Source organism: Sus scrofa, chromosome 6, assembly GCF_054392235.1.
Source record: "Sus scrofa isolate SSC_HxYL_T2T_F1_AM1 chromosome 6, Sscrofa_HxYL_maternal_Yorkshire_Landrace_v2.0, whole genome shotgun sequence".
Taxonomy (NCBI): domain Eukaryota; kingdom Metazoa; phylum Chordata; class Mammalia; order Artiodactyla; family Suidae; genus Sus; species Sus scrofa.
Window position 1 is genome coordinate 118,036,988 of NC_139388.1, and position 23,147 is coordinate 118,060,134.

Sequence of the window (23,147 nt, forward strand, 5' to 3'; positions counted from 1 at the left end):
TCTCTTGTCTGTGATCTGTTTCTGTTTTATAGATAGGATCATTTGTGCCATATTTTAGATTCCACAAATAAGTGATATCATATGGTATTTACCTTTTCCTTTCTGGCTTACTTCACTTAGTGTGAAAAACTGTAGTTCCATCTATGTTGCTACAAATGGCATTAGTTTATCTTTTTTATGGCTGAGTAGTATTCTATTGTATATATGTATACAACGTATACATATATACAATGTATATGTATATCAACCACTTCTTCTTAATCCATTCATCTATCAATGGACATTTAGATTGTTTCCATGTATTGGCTATTGTGAATAGTGCTGCAATGAACATAGGGGTGCATATATCTTTTTCAATGAAAGTTTTGTCTGGATATATGTACAGTGCTGGATCATATGGTAGTTCTATATTTAGTTTTCTGAGGTACTGCCATACTGTTTTCCATAGTGGTTGTACCAATTTACATTTCCACCAACAGTGTAGAAAGGTTCCCTTTTGTCCACATCCTCTCCAGCATTTGTTATTTGTTGACTTGTTAATGATGGCCTTTCTGACTGCTATGAGGTGGTTCCTCATAGTAGTTTTGATTTGTATTTCTCTAATAATTAGTGATGTTGAGCATTTTTTCATGTGCCTGTTGGCCACCCATATGTTTTCTTTGGAGGATTGTCTACTTAGGTCTTCTGCCCGTTTGTCAATTGAGTTATTTGGTTTTTTGTTGTTGAGTTGTATAAGTTGTTTGTATATTTTGGAAATGAGGCCCTTGTGAGTTGCAAAGATTTCTCTTCCAGTCTGTGGTCAATTCTTTTTTTTCCAATTTAATTAAGATACAATCAACATACAGTGTTGTGTATGTTTCAGCTGCATGGTAAAATGACTTAACATTCATATATCATGACATCATTTCCACAGTAAGTTTAGGAAATATCCAATCATCTCATATAGACATAAAATAAAAGAAAAAGGAAAAAAAATTTTTCCCTTATGATGACAACTTTACAGCAATGTTAATTATATTATGTTGTACACTACATAATATTTTTTATTTATAACTGGCCTAGAAATTTGTAGATTTTTTTTTTTTTTTTTTTTTTTTGTCTTTTTGCTATTTTCTTGGGCCGCTTTTGCGGCATATGGAGGTTCCCAGGCTAGGGGCTGAATCAGAGCTGTAGCCACCGGCCTACGCCAGAGCCACAGCAACGGGGGATCCGAGCCGCGTCTGCAACCTACACCACAGCTCACGGCAACGCCGGATCGTTAACCCACTGAGCAAGAGCAGGGACCGAACCCGCAAGCTCATGGTTCCTAGTCAGATTCGTTAACCACTGCGCCACGACAGGAACTCCGAAATTTGTAGATTTTGACCATCTTCATCCATTGATTAGTTATTTGATTCTACAAAATGATGTATGATTAAAAGGTTAAAGTGATTTAACATTTCAAAATAATATAAAAGATAGAAAACTACATAATATAATAAAATGACACCTCAATATTACGTAACTTGCCTTCCTGATTACTTTCATTAGTAATAACGATAAGATTTGAAGAATGACAGTTTCATCATAAATATAATGGCAGGATATACAAGAAATCAAACTACCCAAGATGATGATCCTACTGTATTTTAAGCATAAAAGAGTACTTCCTAGCTGATTAAAATTGATGAAATTTTAACTCAGCAATAAAAATTTGTCTCAATTTTAAGGTATCTTAAAAAATTAATATTTGATAAAAGTATATATTTTTTACAACTCGATTGATGTTTATTCTGAAAACATAGGAATCATTGTATAAGCATATCTTTATAGTAGACTTACACTAACAAACTTACTGAAAGAAAGAATTAAAACTACTGAAGCATTTCCTTGTGAGAATTTGAGAACCTCCGTGATTCATGTGAACACAGGTTCATTTTCCAGTCTTCCCAGCCTCATTTTTTACAAGTGAAAAACTAGTGCCTCATAACTCAACCACTGAAAATGGGAATGAAGCCAATGAGATCACTTCTGGCCTTTATTTTCAGTATTAAGAATAAAGTTAATAGTGTGTTTTTACTGAGTAATTTTTAAACAATAGCTCAGTTAAAACCATGAGTTTGATAGATGTCTTATTATATATATTTGGACAATTTAAGACAATTTGCATTAATCTAAGAAAGTTAATACTAGCTTCTCAAAATAATATATCTAAACCTGAGCAAGTAGGTGAGTTAAATATTATATATCCATTATAATTAGTTAATAGAAAATGGAGCTCTGTTTTGAAAGTATGTTAGAGGCCCAGGCTGAGGAAATAATAAGGCTGCCTAGGGGCATAAAATGAAGAAATTTTGGCAGAAATGCAGTGTACCTTATTTAAAACAATTACTGATGATGAAGGACATTTATCTGAGTGTTTGAACATACACAGACACACTATATATGAAAAAATCTTGTTTATTATTATTATATTTTCCCCAAGGATGCAAAAAATGTTTTTTTTTTTTTTTTTTTTTTTAGCACTTAGTTAAAAGAGCAGCTACATTTGAGCTATGGCTAAGACCAAGATCTTAAAACATCACAGCCTTTTCCAATAAAAATTCTTAATTTGAGACTTAGAGCTTCTTCCCTGATAGGAGTAAATATTTCTTATTTGTTGTGGGCTCCTCTGTGTATATAATAAGCAGGTGCATTTTTCAGTGCCTGTGTGCATATCTGTGCACTTTGTTTGATATGACACAACTATGTTTGCCTTAGTGCATCAGCATTTTAGCAACAGAGGTGGAAAAAGATGTGTGGTTATATAAGCCATAAAGAGTTACTAAATACATTATTTTCCTCTATTAACCCTTTAAGGAAAAGATACTGAATTTTTTCCTATTTGTCATTTTTCAGCAGCTGATATTATTTTAATAATATGAGTTATTACATAATTTTATTTCTTAATTTTTCCCACTTTAGCAAAGTTAAATTTGTAGGAAATGTGCTTACGGCTCCTGTAAAATTCATTTCTGCTGAACCATTGGGTTTGCTTTAAGTTTGTCTACTTGGTATGATCAAATGTATCCCTACAGAAGTTTTCTTCAATTTTCAGAGCAGTTTGTATTCCAATTCCTGATCTGTTAGTCTCGAATAATATGTAATTATGGGTAAACTACTTAAAACTTGAAGGTAAACCTCGATGATAACAGTAAATGTTCTCAACTCATAAACTATTATGAAGACTAAATAAGAAGGCCAGTGCAAACTGGTAATCAGAGAACCTGGCATAGAGTAAGCAAAGACATATTTGCAATCATAAGGCTAAACTATTTCCTTAGCCAACTGGGAAAACAATGAATTTTTTCAATATGAAATTTTTCAGCTGTAGTTTTTAATATATTTTAAACTATTGAGAACTATAGCTAACGATTGAGCTTTGGACCTTAACTTCACCATCACATTTATTTATCTCCTATGTTTTGTCGGTTGAATTTCTCCTATCATGGTTCAAAGTTATTATATTTCCCCCATATCATGCCATATAAGAATGCAACAGCGACATGCACCAGTATTTACAAAATTACATGTGGCAGTAAATACCACCTATATTGTATAAGTTGATTTACAGGTAGTTTATGAAATACTCTAAAGTGAATTGGTTTCAATGATAAAAAGTTATAAGCTAATGTAAGTTATTTCATTTGTTTTTAAATAAACAATTTCCCAAACAATCCTTAATTTCATATTCAGAACTGGGATTCTCTGAGTTTTCAACTCCTGCAAACCTTTGCTTAATGATTTCCCAGTCTTATCTACTCATAAGGTTATCTTTTGACTTATCTGTCCTTCTAAAGGAAGACAATAAAGCATTCATAGTGGCTTGCTTTGGCTATAAAGAGGCCCTAAATTCTTTGAACAAATGGTTACAATCTCATTGTCTCATCTGCTTATTGGTACTGGAGCTTGCTGTCATAGAGTGCTGTTGAACTTGCAGTGTCTTAGAGTCATAGATAAGCTTTAAAGAGTAGTGATAACTTTTATTTGTTATGGGCAATATAACCAACATCTCCACTGACTATCTGACAAAGAGGTACCTGATTATGCAGATCTAGTCAAGCAGAACACAAATCAAAACAGTGTTTGAAGGGCAAGGTATTGGAGGCATATGTGGTGTGAAATATAGACAGTAGAATTATATGGTAGTAAGTGAAAATTAGAGAACAAGGAACAAAGGGTAACAGATCCCATCATGGAAGGTTTCAGTCGTAAGCATAAATCTTCCCATCAAGACCCTTGGATAATGTCTGTTTAATAAATTTTCATGAAAACAAAAACTGTTTAGTATTAGGAGTTCCCTGGTGGCTCAGCTGGTTAAGGACCTTGGATCACTGCTGTTGTGTGGGTTGGATCCCTGGCCTGGAATTTTTACATGCCAGAGTCACAGCAAAAAAAACCACAAAAGACAAAACAAAACAGAAAAACTGTTCAGTTTTATATTTCTCAAACCTCTCTCTTATGTATATGTCATAATGTGTGGTTATATATTCAATTTTTATGAGCCTAACATGTAAGCGAAACTGAATTTTCCCTCATAAAATGCTAATTCTGTATTAGGATTTAGGGGATATAGACATTTATGTATATTTCACTTCATATGTTTTAATGAATATTAATTTAAAAAAAAATCCACTCTTTTTTCATTGATGATGGGTCCCGTTTTGTCCTTGTAATCATTTGCTGAGGGCTGGAAGGGATCTAGAGTGTTGAAACATAGTTAATCTCTTATGAGACCATCACAATATGATATAAGATATCACCTGATAAGCAGTTAGAGCAATTAACAACTTTCATCTTCTGGCATTTCTTCCTATATTTCCTCAAAATGCTCTCAAATTAGTGCAGCCATAATGTGTAATTGTTTAAGACAGTGTTAATGTTTTAAAGTTTTGTTTTTTTTTTTTTTTTTCTGTGAGATATAACTGAAGACATGCCAAGGAGAATTAACTAGGGTTGCATGAGAACAAGTCAAAGGCACTTACAAATATGTTAAATATATGTCATATTTATGGCCAAAGTTTTATTTCTAAAAACCTGATTCTTTTGTAAGAAGATATCTAAAGCATAATATGGTAAATATATGGTTTCTTTTATATAATATATTAAACATATTAAGAATGAAAGTATACATAAATACATTAAATATATATAAATATAGTAAGTATATAAAAGATGTAATTATAAATGAAATATTAACATACAAATATTAATTCTTCTTAAGCTTCTTTAGAAATATTGAATGTTTCCTTTTGTACATTGTCTAAAGAGTCAAAGTGAGATGGCTCTTTGATTTCTCCCTAAAATTTCTAACTAAAATCCAAGTAAGTAAAGGGAGGGCATTTTTTTGGGGGGGGGGTCTTTTTCTGTTTTTTTAGGGCCACACCGCGGCATTAGGGGGCTAGGGGTCCAATTGGAGCTGTAGCTGCCGGCCTACGCCATAGCTACAGCAAGGCGGGATGCCAGCTGCCTCTGCAACCTACACCAGAGCTCAAGGCAGCGCCAGATCCTTAACCCACTGATCAAGGCCAGGGATTGAAACCACCTCCTCATGGAGGGTAGTTGGGTTCTCTAACCACTGAGCCACGACGGGAACTCCAGGAGGGCATTTTTATTTGCTTGAAATTATTCAGATAATCACTTCAGTTCTCAAATTCACCCTATGAAATTTGGCACAGAGTCCCTAGATCCCTTTATTACGCAGCTTCCCCTGAATTTCTTCTCTATAACATCTCCAACTTTCTTGACATCATTATCTTACAACTTCTTGGAGGGGACAATAGCAACTAAGTTTTCTGGGGGAGCTACAGTCAGCTCCTTGGGTTGCCCCCTGTCCAGGCTTGCTTCTTGGTTCCAATGGAAACAATATTAGCTGATGATTTTAATTATGATCTTACGCTGATCTTTGGGATAACTTTAATGTATTAACTCTATAAAGAGTACTCCAAATAACCCACATGTTTCCCATCTAGTTTGCAGGTGCAAATTAGATCTAAAACCTCACTGAAATCTAATTTCAAGTGTAAATCCTAAATCCTTAGCTAGAAACTAGCTCATATCTTTTACTCTGTTCTTGTCCACAGCTAAGCCACTAAATATTTCAACAGTGTAAGCTCTTTTCTTTCTTTTCTTCTTTTTTTTTCTTGTTTTAATCTTAGTTTCAAAATGGGCAAATTCTATTTTACTTCTTAGATGTTCAATTCTTCGGTACCACCCCACCCCTCTTTATACTCCCTGTCAAGCTTAATCTCTCTGAAATCTCTGGCTATGTAATTTTGGTAATGAGAATTTTTCTTCAGACCTCCTTCAAGCGACCCCCTTAGGAGAGCAAATATTTTAATTAAAATGAATCTTCATGGAAGCAGAGGTCTTCTCTTTGATGGTACATTATCTTAGTTTTGTTCGTTTTTTTTCCCTTTTTAATTTTTCTCTCTTTTTTTGGAAATACTTGCATAAATATATAGTTATATAAATTATACATGTTGCATATTATATAAAAATAGTTATTACATACAATGTATTTGCAAACATAAGGCCTTTTTAAGATCTGTATTCTAAGTATATTGTTTTTACAATGAGAAAGAAAGCCAGAAACTGTTTTGAACTGGCATATTCTACCCCATGAGTATAACAACAGTCATCATCTCCTAAGAAGAGCATTCAGATCACCTCGGAGCCTATCTAACCAGGCTTTGCAGCCTCTTATTCCACTGCATTCTTTATGGATTCTATGCCTCAGACATACTGAGCTGCTCAAACATATCACACATTTTCATGCCTCCATAATTTTGTTCATGCTTTTGCTACAGTTGGGCACATCACTTCCTGATACTTACTTGTTATTTATATCTTAACTCAAAAATTACTTCTCTGAAGCAAGTGAAAATGATGTGCTGCTTCTGTATTGAATTCATAATATTTGGATTTTTCACTTCCATTATGATACGTATAGATTTGCTCTTGAATTAGAGTTGGCTCTTTTCATGTGTGTCTCTACTACAATGTCACAAATTCCAATCAGAACTGAACAACAGGCTTAAAATTGGGATTTACACTTAGGAAATTGCTTCATTCAATAAAAGAAATGTTCAGATTGCAAACAGAAATAATTTGGAAGGCAATGTATTATTTCTTATTTACACAATTTTGAACATATAATAATTATCTCATTCATTAACAGTTATTTATTTAGTGATTATTGTGTCAGCCACTATAAGTTATTGTGGATAAGGCTCAGAAGAGTTTCTTTTCCTAAGAAACTTAATGGCTAATGTAAATGATAGAAAATAGATAGATAATTGTAATTCAATGTGAAAAGCATGGAGATAGAAATGTGCATTGGATATTATAGAAAAAACAATGTGGAGGCAACTTTTGTGCCAGACATGAGTTAAGGACAGTTTCCTGGAAGAACTTTGGTATAATTTAGTTTTCAATGTTGAATCTGGGTTGATGAGGAAAAGAGGTAATGAAGGGCATTTGAGGCAGGGGGAGAGCCCAAGAAACAGCAAAGTACTTCAAGTACCATGTGGGATGGACAGATATGTTCTCTCGTCACCTGTTCTGCTGTGATGCTAGTTTAATCCCTCACACCATTTTAGACTCCAACAATAAAGATCTGACTCCTTTCACCTCTCTACCTCATTTGCACTCTCCAAACACCACCACAGCAACCTATCTATAACTGAAATCTTTTCCTACATGATTCCTCATTGTTTATATCAATGTGCTTTCTCCTAGTCACACAATACTAAAGTTCTAGGGATTGCTGCAATTGGAAGTCTGGAAGGTGTTCACTGGTACTCATTAAAGAGCAAATGTGTGTTTAGAAATAGGTGTATTTGTAAAATGGTCAACATTAGATCTCTTTTTTTGGATGGTCACAATACATATTAGTTTATGACATCTTTGGGAAGTCTGTCAGTGAGAACACCAGTTTAAATTTGTTTTTTCTGACCTGAGAATTTGCTAAACATCTATGATTAGCAAGCCTCCTTTTGAGATTGACTATCATCATGTTATAGGGCCGTATAGAGAACATCTTTGAAATCTCTGACCTGAATGATCAAATTCAAGTTTCTTAACACATTCAAGACCCTCCCTGTTATGGTGCAGCACATCTCTCTAAAACCATGTGACTACTTCAAGCTCCTGACTACTTCAAGCAAGTTGGTGATTTAGGGGCTAATGTCGTAGACTGCCTGGAAGGAGGAGCCTACCATAACAAGCACAGATTGGTGCACAACCCTGAGTTATTCCTCCACTTACATAGTAAAAATATTTAATAATTGTTCAGGCATAGGCACTGGGCTGTCAGAATGGACAATGGCTGTAGGGGTAACCCCCGAAGAAGTGTGCTACTCTCCATGCCTGAATGATGCAAGTGTCATTGTGGAGTGGTGGTCATGGGGATTCTTCTGTGCCAGCCAATATCTCCTATTGCATAGTAGAGAGGTTTCTGAGTGAAAGGTGAAAATGGGGTCTCAGAACAGCAGCTGTTTCAAACACTTCCCATTTGGCATTGTTGTCATTACACACAATAGCTGAATATGAGCCTTACCTTGTATCAACCCAACCTCCCCTCAAATCCCAACCAGTAGGATAGTAAACAGATAGAGAGAACTCTGTAAAAGGTTGTTATGAGGAGATCCTGGGAGGTTTGCTGCAGGGTAATTTTGCCTTGTTAGTTGTCAGGAAGGCAGGGAGTGACTGAACTCAATTGCTACCTAAGAGGCTCTCTAGTCTGAGACATGTTCTCCACCTCCCTCTATTTTTTTCCCCTAAGGCATGCTCTAAATCCTTTCCCTGAAGGAGTACAAGTTAAGCTATAGATTTTCCATTTCTCCTTACAGGGACAAATGCTGATTTGACTGATAAATCTCAGAAAGAAAGCCAAATCATTAATAGACAAATAAGACAAATTTATGAACCAGACACAGCAGGTATTTAAAATGAAAGTTCTTAGAATTAAATGATCCTATGGAAAATATGAGGATGAAAACAGAGGTTAAAGAAATAAGTCATCTTTAATTGCAGAATACTTTAGTATCTTTTCCATAGGAAAAATTGCTATGTATTGCACTATAACATTTGCTTTTTAGAGTTTTTATTATATACTTACTGATAAATCTTTTAAAGACATATTTAGATATATGGACTTCCCGTGTGGCTCACAACATAACATATTTAGATATAAATTGCCCATAACCCAGGGTTGTATATTGATTTTCTTAGAATCTTTAGCACTCACAGTGTTGTCTCAAAGCCATGTGTAAGAATACCAAGATTTCATTAGCAATTTAACAAATTTTACTAAACACATAGTTACTTTCCCCCTCCACTGATATATATCATTTGAAATTAAGTAGCTTTCGTTCAAAGTTAGAAAATTTCTTTAAAAGTGATCTTCAGCACTTAGTCCTGAATTTGTCATACCAACTTCTTACTTTGAAATTTCTTTGACTAATTCTTAGGGATTTGACAATTTGCTCTCCCTTCATTTACATTACCTGGCCTGTGCAATAGTCAATTTTATGTGTCAACTTGGCTAGGCTATAATATTCAGCCAATTGGTCAAATATCATCCCAGACACGGCTCTGAAGGTATTTTCTAGATGTGTTTAAGGTGTAAATAAGTGGATTTCAAGCAAAGAAGATTGCTCTCTATAATGTGGAGCCTCATCTAGTCATTAAGAAGCTTTAGGAGACCAAGGTCCTATAAAGAGATAGCATTTCTGCCCTAGATTGCAATTTAAAAGTTCCACCTGAGTTTCCAGCCTTCTGTGATAGTTAACTGACAGGAAGATATTTGAGATGTCATCAATTGTTAGATATATCTCAGTTTTACAGAACTGGGTGAAAATATGTGCACACTGAAATCAATGACATATGGCATGTATTATGTAAATAACTATGTAGGTATGTGCACAGTTAAAGTATATGGTCTTACCTCAATTTACTGAAGAGGAAGATCAACTCCAGCACTTTCTTGAAAATTGTCTAAAAGAAATAAATTTTTCAGAGTGAGATAAGAGATACAAAATTCAGAGATAAAAAGTAGACATGTCAATATATTTATAATGGGAGACTCGAAAGAGAAAAAAAAAGTAATAATCAAGAGAAAATATTTAAAGAATTATTTCCATGAAGGAAAGAAAAATACTCAGTTTCAATTAAAATTTTATCTAGAGTCTGAAAATGATATTAGAAAAAAATAAAAAACACATTATAAAAGAAAAAGTATTATAGCGAAATTTAAGAAGATTAAAAAGAATATAAATTCTAAAAACTTGAAAAATGCAATTAACTATGAAGGAAGAGTACTGATTATTCTTAGACTTTTAAATCATTTGTTGGCTGTAAGGTGACAATATTTTCAAATTGATAAAGAAATTTGTGAAAGTAATTTTATAGCTTGATAAACTATCATCTAAATCTTCAAGTTAAATAAATGTATCCTTGATCTAGATTTAACTATACCACAGGTGGAAGTTGGTTTTGGGAACCAGAAAAATAAAGAATGTTTTAAGTTCTTTCAGTGTTTCAGTGAGACATATAGATATTGATAAATCTAAGAAAATGGTAGGGAAACTTAAGAGTGGGATTATAATAAAAATATTTTAAATTCTGTATAACAAAAATTTGATCTATGTAATGGAAGGCTATAAAAAGATACAACCCTGAGCACAAAATAAGATGGCAGAATTTCTAATATAAGAGGAATATAAGAAAATTTAATTAATCAAACTGAGCCAGAGGGAAGAGAGACCCTTATGTTGGATACAAATACATGATCTAACTCTATTTAGCTAAGAAAATCCTATTTAAACAAGCACATGATACACTTAAGTTAAAAGACTCTAAAACCTGTACAAAAAAAAAAAAAAAGCCTTAGGTCCAAAAGCAAAATTAAGATATAAACATCACAAGAGATAAAGAGGAACATTACAGGAGTTCCTATCGTGGCTCAGCAGTTAAAGAACCCGACTAGTATCCATGAGGACAAGTGTTCAATCCCTGGCTTCACCCAGTGGGTTCATGATCTGGCATTGCAGTGAGCTGTGGTGTAGGTAGCAGATGAGGTTTGGATCCCTCGTTGCTGTGTCTGTGGTTTAGGCCAGCAGCTACAGCTCTCATTCAACCCCAGCCTGGGAACTTCCCTGTGCCGTGGGTGTGGCCCAAAAAGACAAAAAAGAAAAAAAAAAGAGCATTACATACCGGTAAAAGGAAAAATTGATCATGGTAATCTATACGTGCCTCTAAATGTATAGCCTAGAATTAAAAAGGTAAAAATTCTAGAACTTAGAAGAGAAGACAGAACTATGACAAAATATACGGTAGGAGATTTAACACACCTCTGACACTAAGAGATTACTATTAAATTTAATATGTAAAGTACCATGGATTTGAATAAGAAATTAAGCTTGGGTTAATATATATGAATACACCCACACATATTAAACCCAACAAATAAGGAATTGCTATTCTTTTGGGATCACATGCAATATTCACACACATTCAAGCACATACACAGAAACACACACATAGAACTGACTATGTGGAGAGGAAGCCTAAAATGTTACAAAGAATCAATGTCACATAGAAAATGTTTTCAGAACACACCACAGATAACTAGCACATGTCTATCCAAGTATATCACAGTTTCCATATGTTTTTCCAAAACTTTACATTACATGTTAAATATTTCTCCCTCCCTCCTTCTCTCTGTACACAGTCTACTCACTGCCAAGCCCTTCCCCCAGCTGCACCTTCTCCTTGTCAAAGTCAATGTTCTGGACTGCTGGCTTGCACCTCTCTCGGGGCCAATCCCTTCGGTGTTCTGGTGAATCTAATTCTCCATCTTATTACAAGTGTAATTAGAAGTAAAGGGAGGGAGGGTTGAGGGAGGAGAGGAAGGGGAAGAAGAGAGCACAGGCTCAGAGAAGGTGGGGGGGGGAGAGACAGAGATAGAGGCTTTTTTCCCCTATTTTTATTTATGTACTCTTGTACTCTGCTTACACACATAGATTTCTTTCTTTGTAAAAGGGACTGTTTTATTGGCAGCAAATTCTACATATTTTAGGAAGGAGGAGGAAGATTTGGGGTCTTGCAGCTTTCCCCTTGACTCTTCATACAGGAGAGGCTTTCTGACTGGTGTGGGGATTTTCTGTGATGGAGTGACAGGTATGCAATTCAGGAAGCATTCCCAAGGAGAGCCTAGATATGATATCAAGATGGTATATCTGACTTCACATCAACCTCCTGAGTCCTATAATGGTAGAAGAATTAGCTAGGGACTTTATCTGTTCTTGTGGCTGATGCCAATAAGTGAGTGTGTTTATTAACAATTTATTTACAGCACACAGATTGATTTCACTAGGGCTGCATGGCCAACCATTGCAAAGAGGAAGTAAATTATTTCTCCCAGAGCTTTTAGGAATCAACTACTGTAACAGAGTCAGTATATATTTTGAAGCAAATATCAGGATATAATAATTAAATGGTGAGCATTGCCATAAAGAGCACAAAATGAAACATATCTGGAAAACAAACTAGTATAGTTGATTTACATATATACAATATAACCTCCACCATCCCAAAAGAAAGAGGGCACAGAGCAATCAGGGTCAACCATCTAATTATGCAAAGTATGTTGAAGGTAATTGTAATGGGGTAGGTGCAGGGGCACAAAAGTAAGAGTTGGTTTCATATTTTCTAATTAGCGAGAGTGATATGTGTAAAAATGAAAGGGACAAAATTAGGAGAAAACACTGAGTTTATAATCTATACCATCTGAGTAAAGCAAAAAGTGATAGGTTCAGAATCCAAAGATAAAGTAATTTAATTGTTTGACTAATCTTAAGTATATATCCGAAGCTAATTGCAGGAAAGGAAATCTACATGAGTACACAAGTAAATTATTTTATCATCTGCAACATCATACTTTCAAAATATAAAGTATTACCTAATCTTCAAAACAAAATAAAAATATGGGAGTTCCTGTTGTGGCTCATTGAGCTGCATTGTAGGTGGCAGACACAGCTTGGATCCAGTGTTGCTGTGGCTTGTGGTGTAGGCTGGCAGCTGAAGCTGATTTGCCCCCAGCCTGAGAACTTCCATGTGCTGGAGGTGTGGGCCTAAAAAGCAAAAATAAGTAAATAAAATAAAAATATAATCTTATATTTGTTGACTATTCCAAATACTGGATGGAGGCAGTAGAATGACTTTACATAAAAATAAATGGAAAGTCGAAGTAGGTAATATATAAAATAAAAATGTGGCTGTGAGTATTTAGGCACTATTTTTTTTTCCTCCTGTGAATACATTTATACTCATTCTGGGGAATATGGAAAAGTAAGATATCTGAAAATCTATTGATAATTTATTTGGCCTGAACTTTATTATATTGCTAAAATGACTTGGTTTCTATAATTGTTTTTAATTAAAATGTGTATGATTTTAGGGAATAATTATGGCATACAAACAATGATTTTGGTTATGTCAGGATATTACTAGGAAAATACTATTGTTTTAGCTGTTTAAAAATTATGAAGTTATTATTCACTTTTACTTCACATTTATAGAGATTTGAACTTAGAAAACAATGCCATGGCACTTACCATGATTCTCTACTGGTTAAATTGTAACCATGGAATCTCTGCTCTGGACATAAAAATCTTTTAAATCTTGATCTATAGTTGTTTTGATAATATGAGTTAGCAAAGACACTGCATATAAATAGCCTAAAGTTTTCTTGAAGATAAGCCAAGTTAAATTTTCTCTTCCGCAGTTTCACAATATTTAATGAATATAAGCATGCATATAACTTTCGGGATTTCATCAGCAATTATTAACTTTAGAAAATCTTATGTGCCTAAGAAAATTAATTTATTGCAATATTGTTTATCATAATGAAAAATCAGAAAAATTCAAACAGTGTGGTTTATGCTTATGGAGAAGTACCATACAATTACAATGAATAATCTAGAGCTATGAATTTATATCTATCTGTATCTATCACCATGGCTAAGTCTTAAAAACAAGGCTGAGTGAAAAAAAAAAGTTGTAATATGTCACTTGAGTCTTTTATGACAGTAAAAGAACATACTCTTGAAACCATGGGGAGATACACACACACACATAAACACACACACACACACACACACACACACACACACACACACACACACACACACACTGGAGGGTACACATCAATTCAATAACAACTTCCTGTGAAGAGGGAAGGCAGAGAGTGGATGAGAAAGGGAAAAACTTGATGTGTAAAATATTTTACATCTTTAATTTGAAAAATCTTAAATAACAAAGAATCAATACTGGTCAGTTGCAAGTTGTAGAAATATGAGAATTATTGACTTATTCTCTGAAATTATCTGATCTGTTTAAATATTTTAAAATTGCTGTCTTAATCACCACTCACAAGCAAAGAAGCCTATGTTTATACTGTATTAGTGTAGACAGTGCACAATGTTTTGAAATAGCTCTATGCTATTTCAGTACAATGAAAGCGCTAAAGTAAATATTTATTGACAAAATGTTGTGATTACAGAAGTAATAAAACTATATAAAAGCAAGCTAAAAATGAATAGTGTATAATTTCTGAATGTAAATTTTAGGGAAATGGCAAGTTAAGCTTGACATTTTGAATGAGATAAAAGAAACAAAACAATTTTTGATTAGCTGATATCCTGACATCTCTTATTATTTCCTAGAATTCCAATCATCTGCATTGGGTTGTTGCATGTACAATTGGACTTTCTGGAATTACAGAGTTGAAGTGGAAATCATTGTTAGAAACATAAATAATGCAGTGTTATGATTTGTTGTGCAAGACAAAGCTGATGAGTGTGTGTCAACAAGAATGATTGAGAAAGTATATTTTTAAGGCTGCAGTTGCCTGTGACTGGGCATTCCTCCCAAATGCATGACTTTCAAAAGACTTAAGGAAACTGTATATGTCAGTGCTCTAAGGAGCAAATAGCATTTTTTTCAATCACCCAGGAGTCTATTAGAACAAAGATTATATGTAACACACACAACTCTTGGACCTGTTTCTCCCCACTTGCAAAGTCTAAAGGAAAATAATAGAAAGGGTGAATATTAAGGGGAAAAGAGGATGTATGTGAGTGAGTATGTATTTGGGAAGAAGATATATGATTTTTTTGAATAAGGAATGAAAATGCTTAATAAATAGTCTCTTCTGAAACAAGTGGGCACTGCTGCTAATTATACCAAATAGACCTTAGAGCCTTCTAGCCATAAATTTGAGATGGAATGGTAAAATTAGTCCTGGAGCTGAACTTAAAAGTCATAAACGGTGGGATTACAATTCTGACAGGCATTGTAGTTAGTGATGTAACTATTAAACATCGTGTGTTGCTTAGAAAATTTGATCCTGATCCACCTGCTGAAGACATAGTATTACCTAGACAAAGGCTGATGATTAGAAACATTTATTTTAATCTGACAGCATATGCTTAAATTTATGGAGAGTTCAACTGTCAGGGATGATTACTCTTGCCTGAAACCCTGTTCTTTCTTGGCAGAATCTATACAATTCAAAGAAACTGTTCTTTCATTATTAAGTTATGTGTAAATTTCTACTCAAAAAAAGCAAACTATTTTCCTTTGACTAATGCCGGGTATTTTCCAGATTTAAGTTTTATGATAAAATTATGACAAATTGATAAAGGAAAGACTACACATAAACAATTTATCTTTTTAAAAATGTGAAACGACATTTTGAATGTTCAAAATTCACCAGAAAGCATGTGAAAAATACAAGTTTATTTTTAACCGAATTAATATAGTGAGAAAATAAATGTTTTCTTCATTGAATTGGTATATTGAAAAAATAAATGCTATTTTTCTCCAAAACACAATTTGGCAAAGTACCAAATAAGCAAGTAGAAATGTCTGAGACTGGTAACGTTCCATATTTTCCATTCTGACATTTAATATTAATTATTTTAAAATAATTGTATTTTTAGGACCTAATATAAGATCAAATTCCTCGCTTCATTGTGTTTTACATGCTTTGTTCAAAAATTGCACTATATTTTGCTTACCCTTTGTTACCTTTTGTTATATTTATTCATCTGTATTAATTTTCTTCAAATAAGAGTCAGTAAGTACATGGAGTGAAGACCCGGAGTACTCTGAGCACAGCTATAAACGAGAAGGTGATTGCTTTTCCTTTCCTATCTGGGCACCTCCTCCATTTTCTTGTGCATCCAAGTCAATTGGGAAATCTGGCAGATGCATCCATTAGCTCTCTCTGTAGATAATGGTAGGGTAGAGAGACTGGGTTTCCCCTTCATCTTTTGAGGGCATTCTGGAGATAGCCTTATACTTACACTAGAATGTCATGCTGGGCACAAACAGAGAAGGGTGGGATCATAGCAGATGAACACAAAGTATACTAATAGGCAGCTAAAACTCTGCAGTTCTCAATTCCCATGGCTACGTTTCACTCCCAGGCTGACTCCCTGGGAAGCATGGTCGATCTCTGCAAAATGATCTCAGCTATCTCCCCCAAAAGTAATGTTCATTGTTTAGCAAGAAGCTGGAGGGCACTTATTTTGTCAGCCTTAAAGTTAACTTTGCCACAGGAATCTGTTGAGTATTTAATCTAATTTTTATTTTAGATAAGGAAGATTGATTATATTTCTGTGGTAGCACAAAAGAACTTTTAATCTTTCAAATAAATTATTTTATTGGTACATTGATAGCTTAGATAACACTGAATCTTGCACAAACACTTGTGTATCCAGGTGTTTTTTTTCCCATATTCTATATTTTAGATTATTTCAAGAGCATGTGGAGTATCTAGAGTTCCAGGCTGAAAATGACCTTGAGTAAAATATTGTATGCATAGTTCATAGAACTTGAGCTTATTTTTTTAAAGATAAATTCAAAGAATGCTCTTCTAAATATTGGACAGTATTTTAATCAAATCACCATAGTATTTGTTCTTTGTCTCTTCCCTTCAGGAAATATTAATGAAAGTAGTTTTTCATGTGTGTGTTTGTGTTTCTGTGTGGGCATATGTATGCACAACTAGGTGTAAAGGAGTCTATGTATGCTTTATATATTTTGCATACATAGGGTTAGAGCTTTGTGAATTAGTATATTCTAACTTTTGTGCCTTAACCCTGTTCTCACCAGCAACTTTAGTTCTTTCAAACTTAGTACTGATGCTCTCACAATACATAGTTACTATTCTCAGGCCCTTCCTTACCCTGGCCTAAGAGACCATTAATGCTGCGACAGAAAACAAGTAACATCGGGTGCTTACTCCAACTTGTATCATGCGTTTCTCTCTAGATAGGAGAAAAACATTGCTGACTAACCCCAAACTCCAATTCACCTCCTGCATCTGCCTTCACAGATCTTCCCTCTGGCTCTCCTACCCAGTCCAGACCACTTTACTTCCGAGTAGGCATTTGACACATTTATATGCTACCTCACCAAATGCGGTCCTTGGAGGTCAAAAAGGAGAGCCAAAGTGTAAAGATAAGATTTCTTCAACCTCTCTTGGAAGCACTCCACAACTCTGAGGGTAAAATTAAAGACTGATAGGGAAGAACAGAGGCCTTGCCAATTTGCTTCATCCCCTCATGTTGCAAAGTGAAGTTGCTTTATTTTTTCCAATAAAATGAGTTATTTTATTTTTTCAATAAACTTTTATTCAATAAAAGTGAATATTTTTTCAAACGTATACTCCTCTGATTATGAACACTGCATATTCTCCATTCAGTGTTCTCTATTCAGTGGTGCAAAGTGGAAAATACTAATGTGGGGGAAGTAAGAATGATAGGAAAATAAAATCTTGATTTAATTTCCCCTATGTATCTAAGAAATTAATATAACCACATGAAATCTGGGCATAGTCAAAATCACAAGTCAGGTGGAAAATGTACAGTTTTTAAACTTGGATTGTTATAGAGAACCAGAAACAAGAATAAAGCAAATAAAAAATGATCAAACAAAAAATAAAATTTCTAAGTAATTAAGTTGGTTAATTCCAAGTCTGACCGTCATTCTTTTGTTCAATGGTAATATGACTATGAAATATTCCCAAGTAGAGGAGCAATTGCCATTGCATAGCATTAATTTTTCAAGAAGACACAATGTAGCACCTATGTGTTACAGAGTGGTATACAGAGTGGTATTTTTTCACTTAGCTAAGAGCTAAAACAATAGATTCTAAGAACCACATTAAAGACCAAATTCTGAGCAATTAGAAAAAAAAATGGTTTTCTATGTTTCCTTTCCCCATTTTTCACCTTCTCATTCACTTTTCAACCCACTCCAATCTTCCCTTAATTCCAGTTTTTATTATAACATCAGTAATGACCTACTTCCTTTTTTGTCTCTCAGTTCGGTAGGAATGTTCTACTACTCTCTCCCTCTCTTTTTCTTTTTTCTTTCTTTCTTTCTTTTTTTTTTAATCTCTTGGTGACATTCAAAACATCTGAAGTCTCTCTCTTTGAAATATTCTCTCCCATACACATAATTTTCCTCAATTTTCTCTGATTACTCTTTAGTCTCTCTTTTGGGGATGGTCACCTTACATGGTCATTAAAGGTTGGAATTACTCAAAGTTTATTCCTGGTTTCTCTTCTTTTCTAATTCCATGTTCCCCCTCTAATGAATTGAATCTATATTGCATCACGTTTCCCACCATTTGATTGACTCATGACTGCAACCAGCAGCCTAGAATGTTTTGATTAACATTTCAACTTGGGAGTTTTCCTGTGGTACAGTGGGTTAAGGATTCTGCATTGTCACTGCAGTTGCTTGGATTGCTGCTCTGGGAAGGTTTTAATCCCTGGCCCAGGAATTTCCACATGCCGTGGGTGCAGCCAAAAAGATAAAACAAACATTTCATCTTGGATTTTTTAAAGATGCTCCAAACTTACTGTATTGAAAATTAACTCCTTAGCCCAAATCTGTGAAAGGCATCCCCACAGGAGTAATTTTTAACACACCAATCTTACATATTCTACATCCTATGCACTGCTTTTCTTTATTAACATAAATTTTAAATGCCCCCAGAGTCCATTTACTTATCTGGACCTTGTTATCATCAACTTCCTTTCCTAAATAGATTAAGGTAAAGCCTTCTTACATGTTATATACCTATTAATTTTTTTTCTCACTTTTCAAAATCTATTACCCACTACAGCTTATATCACTTCAACAACTCTCCAAAGCTATTAGGATAAATACCAATTTCCCTAACAGGTTGTTCAAGGCATTAGCTTTGCATAGGTTTTTCATACCACATTCTGTACTATTTGGTATTTTTGTTCCCTGATTATGTCCCCTGAATATCTCTTGTCTTTATTGGAAATCTACACTTCTACGCATTTTTCCAGGTTGAATGCCAACTCCTCCTACAGCTCTCCCCTCAGTTCTTACTTTGTTGGGTCAGCTTTCTTTTGGCTCAAACTTCTTGGCTATGTGATTTCACAGCAGGCTGAAACTCTACTCCATAGCATTTATTAGGGGTATATATGTATGTGTGTGCGCATGTATATGTGGGTATTTGTGTTACAATTTATTTAATATTTGTAGGGTCATTTAAGCTCTTATCAAATATACTACTTGCTACCATTTTTTTAATATCTAGAGCAGACCTGGCAATTGGTAGGTATTCAAATATTTGTTGATCGAATGAACAACTGTAAGGAAGTACAGTTAAGATGCACTGTGGATAGATATTAAGTGCTATTAGAATGGAATGGCAAGGACAGAAGGAGCAGAGTAGCGAATGAAAAAGAGGAAATGGACATGGTCCTCAATGAGTAGGGATTATGGGTTAATATCAAGTTTTCCTGGGAGTTCCTATTGTGGTTCAGTGGTTAACAAATCTGACTAGGAACCGTGAGGTTGCGGGTTCAATCCCTGGTCTTGCTCAGTGGGTTAAGGATCAGGCATTGCTGTGAGCTGTGGTGTAGGTCGCAAACATGGTTCGGATCCCACGCTGCTATGTCTCTGGTGTAGGTTGGTGGCTACAGCTCCGATTCGACGCCTAGCCAGGGAATCTCCATATGCCACGGGAGTGGCCCTAGAAAAGACAAAAAAAAAAAAAAAAGTTTTACTTATACTTATGGTATTGATATAGTTAGATTTTGTTAGATGTTGTTAAGGATATATGTAGTATAACGTATTAATAGAAAGGACATAAATAAATTGTTTAATAAATTGCAGGTAGAGTATAAGTCATACATAATGATTAATTCATTTTAATAGTTGGTTGTCTTTTTAAAGATATGAGTGATATGCCTTTTTAAGATTCTTGGAAAGATGTGCATTTGTGCTAGCTGTTTAGACTTTAGAGTGAACAAACTGTAATAAATATCTACTCCCAAATGATGTACAAATAATCCTCTCTTTCTTAGATGAGAACTCAGTATAGCTGAAGCCACCATTACCAGTTTCAGGTAGAAATTGTAAATTTCTGTCTCAGACTAAACTTTACTCTAGGTAAGCTTCAGTAATAGCACTGTGTTGTCACTGAGCATCAAGAGAATGTTGATGCTATCTTCTACACTTACGTGTCTATGCATACATTATTTCTCTCTTGGAACTGCCTACTATTCTGTCATAAGCAGAAACAAAGCGTGTCCTATATTTCTACCTGTAAAACTGCATTTTCCTTCCTTTTCTTCTTATTAAGTTTCAATAACAATTAAAAAAAAAAGTTGAAGACAAAGAGAAAATGGTGCAAGAGGATATGGCTTCTGCTTAATCTGATAGGCTCAAAAATCATTTAAAATTTATTTGTTCTTCTTTGTATTACCACAGTGCATAATGACAGTACTTGGAATTAATGTACAACCATGTGTATTACAATGGATATTCACTGTAACTTAGCAACAGCTAAGAGTGGCTTCTTCAGCTTGTTGATTTCCATTGCTAGACCTGGGAGGCCATAGAAAATTCAATTTACTCTAAATTTCTTATGTAGGCAGTTAAATGTTAAGCTCCTGTTTACTGAAAGCTCTTGTGAATTGCCAGATAGAATTCAGCAAGCTCTGTTCTGCACAGCAGGAAGTGCTGGCCATTTTCTTTCTAGGGGGAGTAGTTAGAAAACAAGTTTCCTCTAAAACTCTCTCCTGTGTCCATATGTTTTAACGATGATGTCTCCAAATAAGAAAAGCAAGAGAGGTATATCAGCTCACAAAACTTAGGATGGACCTGTAACTCATGGAAGGTTCATACTTCTACATACAATAAATACAGAGAAATGCCTTTTTACTGTCTCTCAATTTCTATTTTAACAAGTTAACACATTAAAAAAAAAAGGACAACTTAGCACATTGTAAAAGCAAAATAAATGTTTACACAAAAAATGAGGAGAGGATTAAATACAAATTTAAAGCTCTTCTAAATTCAATACATATAGTTTAAAAATAAACCCCATACTTTGTCCTTGTTTTACTCTCAGTCAATTCTGATAGTGACCAAATTGAGAAAGACTCAATTCAAAGATCATTTAGAGCTATGTGCATACATTTTAAGCCACTTTCTATATTTTAGACTTTAAATTGCACCTGCATATATTTTTTTCTTCTTCAGCAAGGTGTCAAAAAGAGAAAGAACAAATTTTACTGTATAAATATATTTATCTACATGCTAGGCAGTTTATGTTAATATACTGTTGCTATATATGATATCACCATGAAGTTTGTGTTAGCTTAGATTATCATTAAGTTCCACAAAGTAAATAGGATATTTGTTTTGGAAGATTGAAAAAATAAATTCTTGAGAACTTATTATGGAAATACTTTTTGACTTAAGAAAAATACTGATTAATCAAAAAGTTTTATCTTATAACATCCTGAGTTTTTCATTCATGCTTGGACCTATAAGACTGAAAATAAATGGATATATATCATGTGAATAATCCAATTCATTATATATTGTTTTTAATATGAGCTCATGATACACTGGGAAATATCTCTCTTCCTTTTTCTATGAAAAGAAAGAATTCCCACAAGTAAAGGCTTTAATTTAGTCATAATTTGCCTGTGATTCTGTGTTTTATTTCTGAAATGGCTGCATTATGAAATCTGGAATTTTTCTATTTGAAAATTTCCTTTGCATCAACATCTCTTATTATCAAGATCTCTGCCACACAGAAAAATTTTATATCTTTTTTTTCTATTCACAGACTGATTAAAGATCTTAGAAGAAAGCTGTCCCAAAATATTTTCCCATAACTTCTTGAGGCAAATAAATTTAATCCGGTTATTCTCTCTCCAATTTTTTTGGACCTCTATTTAAATTCACCTTAAAATATGGCAAAGAAAGATAACAGGAAAGAGAGTAAAGTAGAAGTCAATAAGATGGCCAGTGATCAGGTGTTAAGTGAGGCAAAGCCACAGCAAGATAAATCTCATTGATAGAGTAGCAATAGAAGGTTTTAAAATGGCCTCAAATATTTGTAAAAAAGTGAAAAACCCTACAAAAATATTATCTAATCACTTTGTTATAAATTAGAAATGAACGAAGAAAGGGGACACCAAAATACACCCTTCTTTTAGAAACTATAAACCATTTGACCAATGAACATAACAAAACCCAACAGATGGAGGAAACGGAAACTTCTAAACAATAAAGAGGATGATCATAATTGGAATTATTTAGAAATCAACAAAATGAAATCTCTGCAAAGCCAATTGTGTGGGATGTTTCCTTGGAGGAAAATATGTTAGGGGAAAAAAATCAATAAACTAGGCATTCAGCTCAAAAATCTAAGAAAACAAGCAAAAAAAAAAAAAAAAAAGAATAGTATAAAACTAAGTAGAAGGGTTTAATTTAAAATATAAATGATTAATAATGAGATCCTGCTGTGCAGCGTTGAGAACTATGTCTAGATACTTACATGGCAACAGAACAATGGGAGAAAAAAATGTATATATGTATGTGTAACTTGTTCCCCATGCTGTACAGTGGAAAAAATAAATAAATAAATAAATATGAATATTGAAAAAACAAGTAAAATAGGCAAAATTGAAAAACCTATGATACAGAGAAAAAAAGACAATACTATAAAAAATAATAAATAGAAACTTTAATTAGAGTCAGGAGACCAGAAG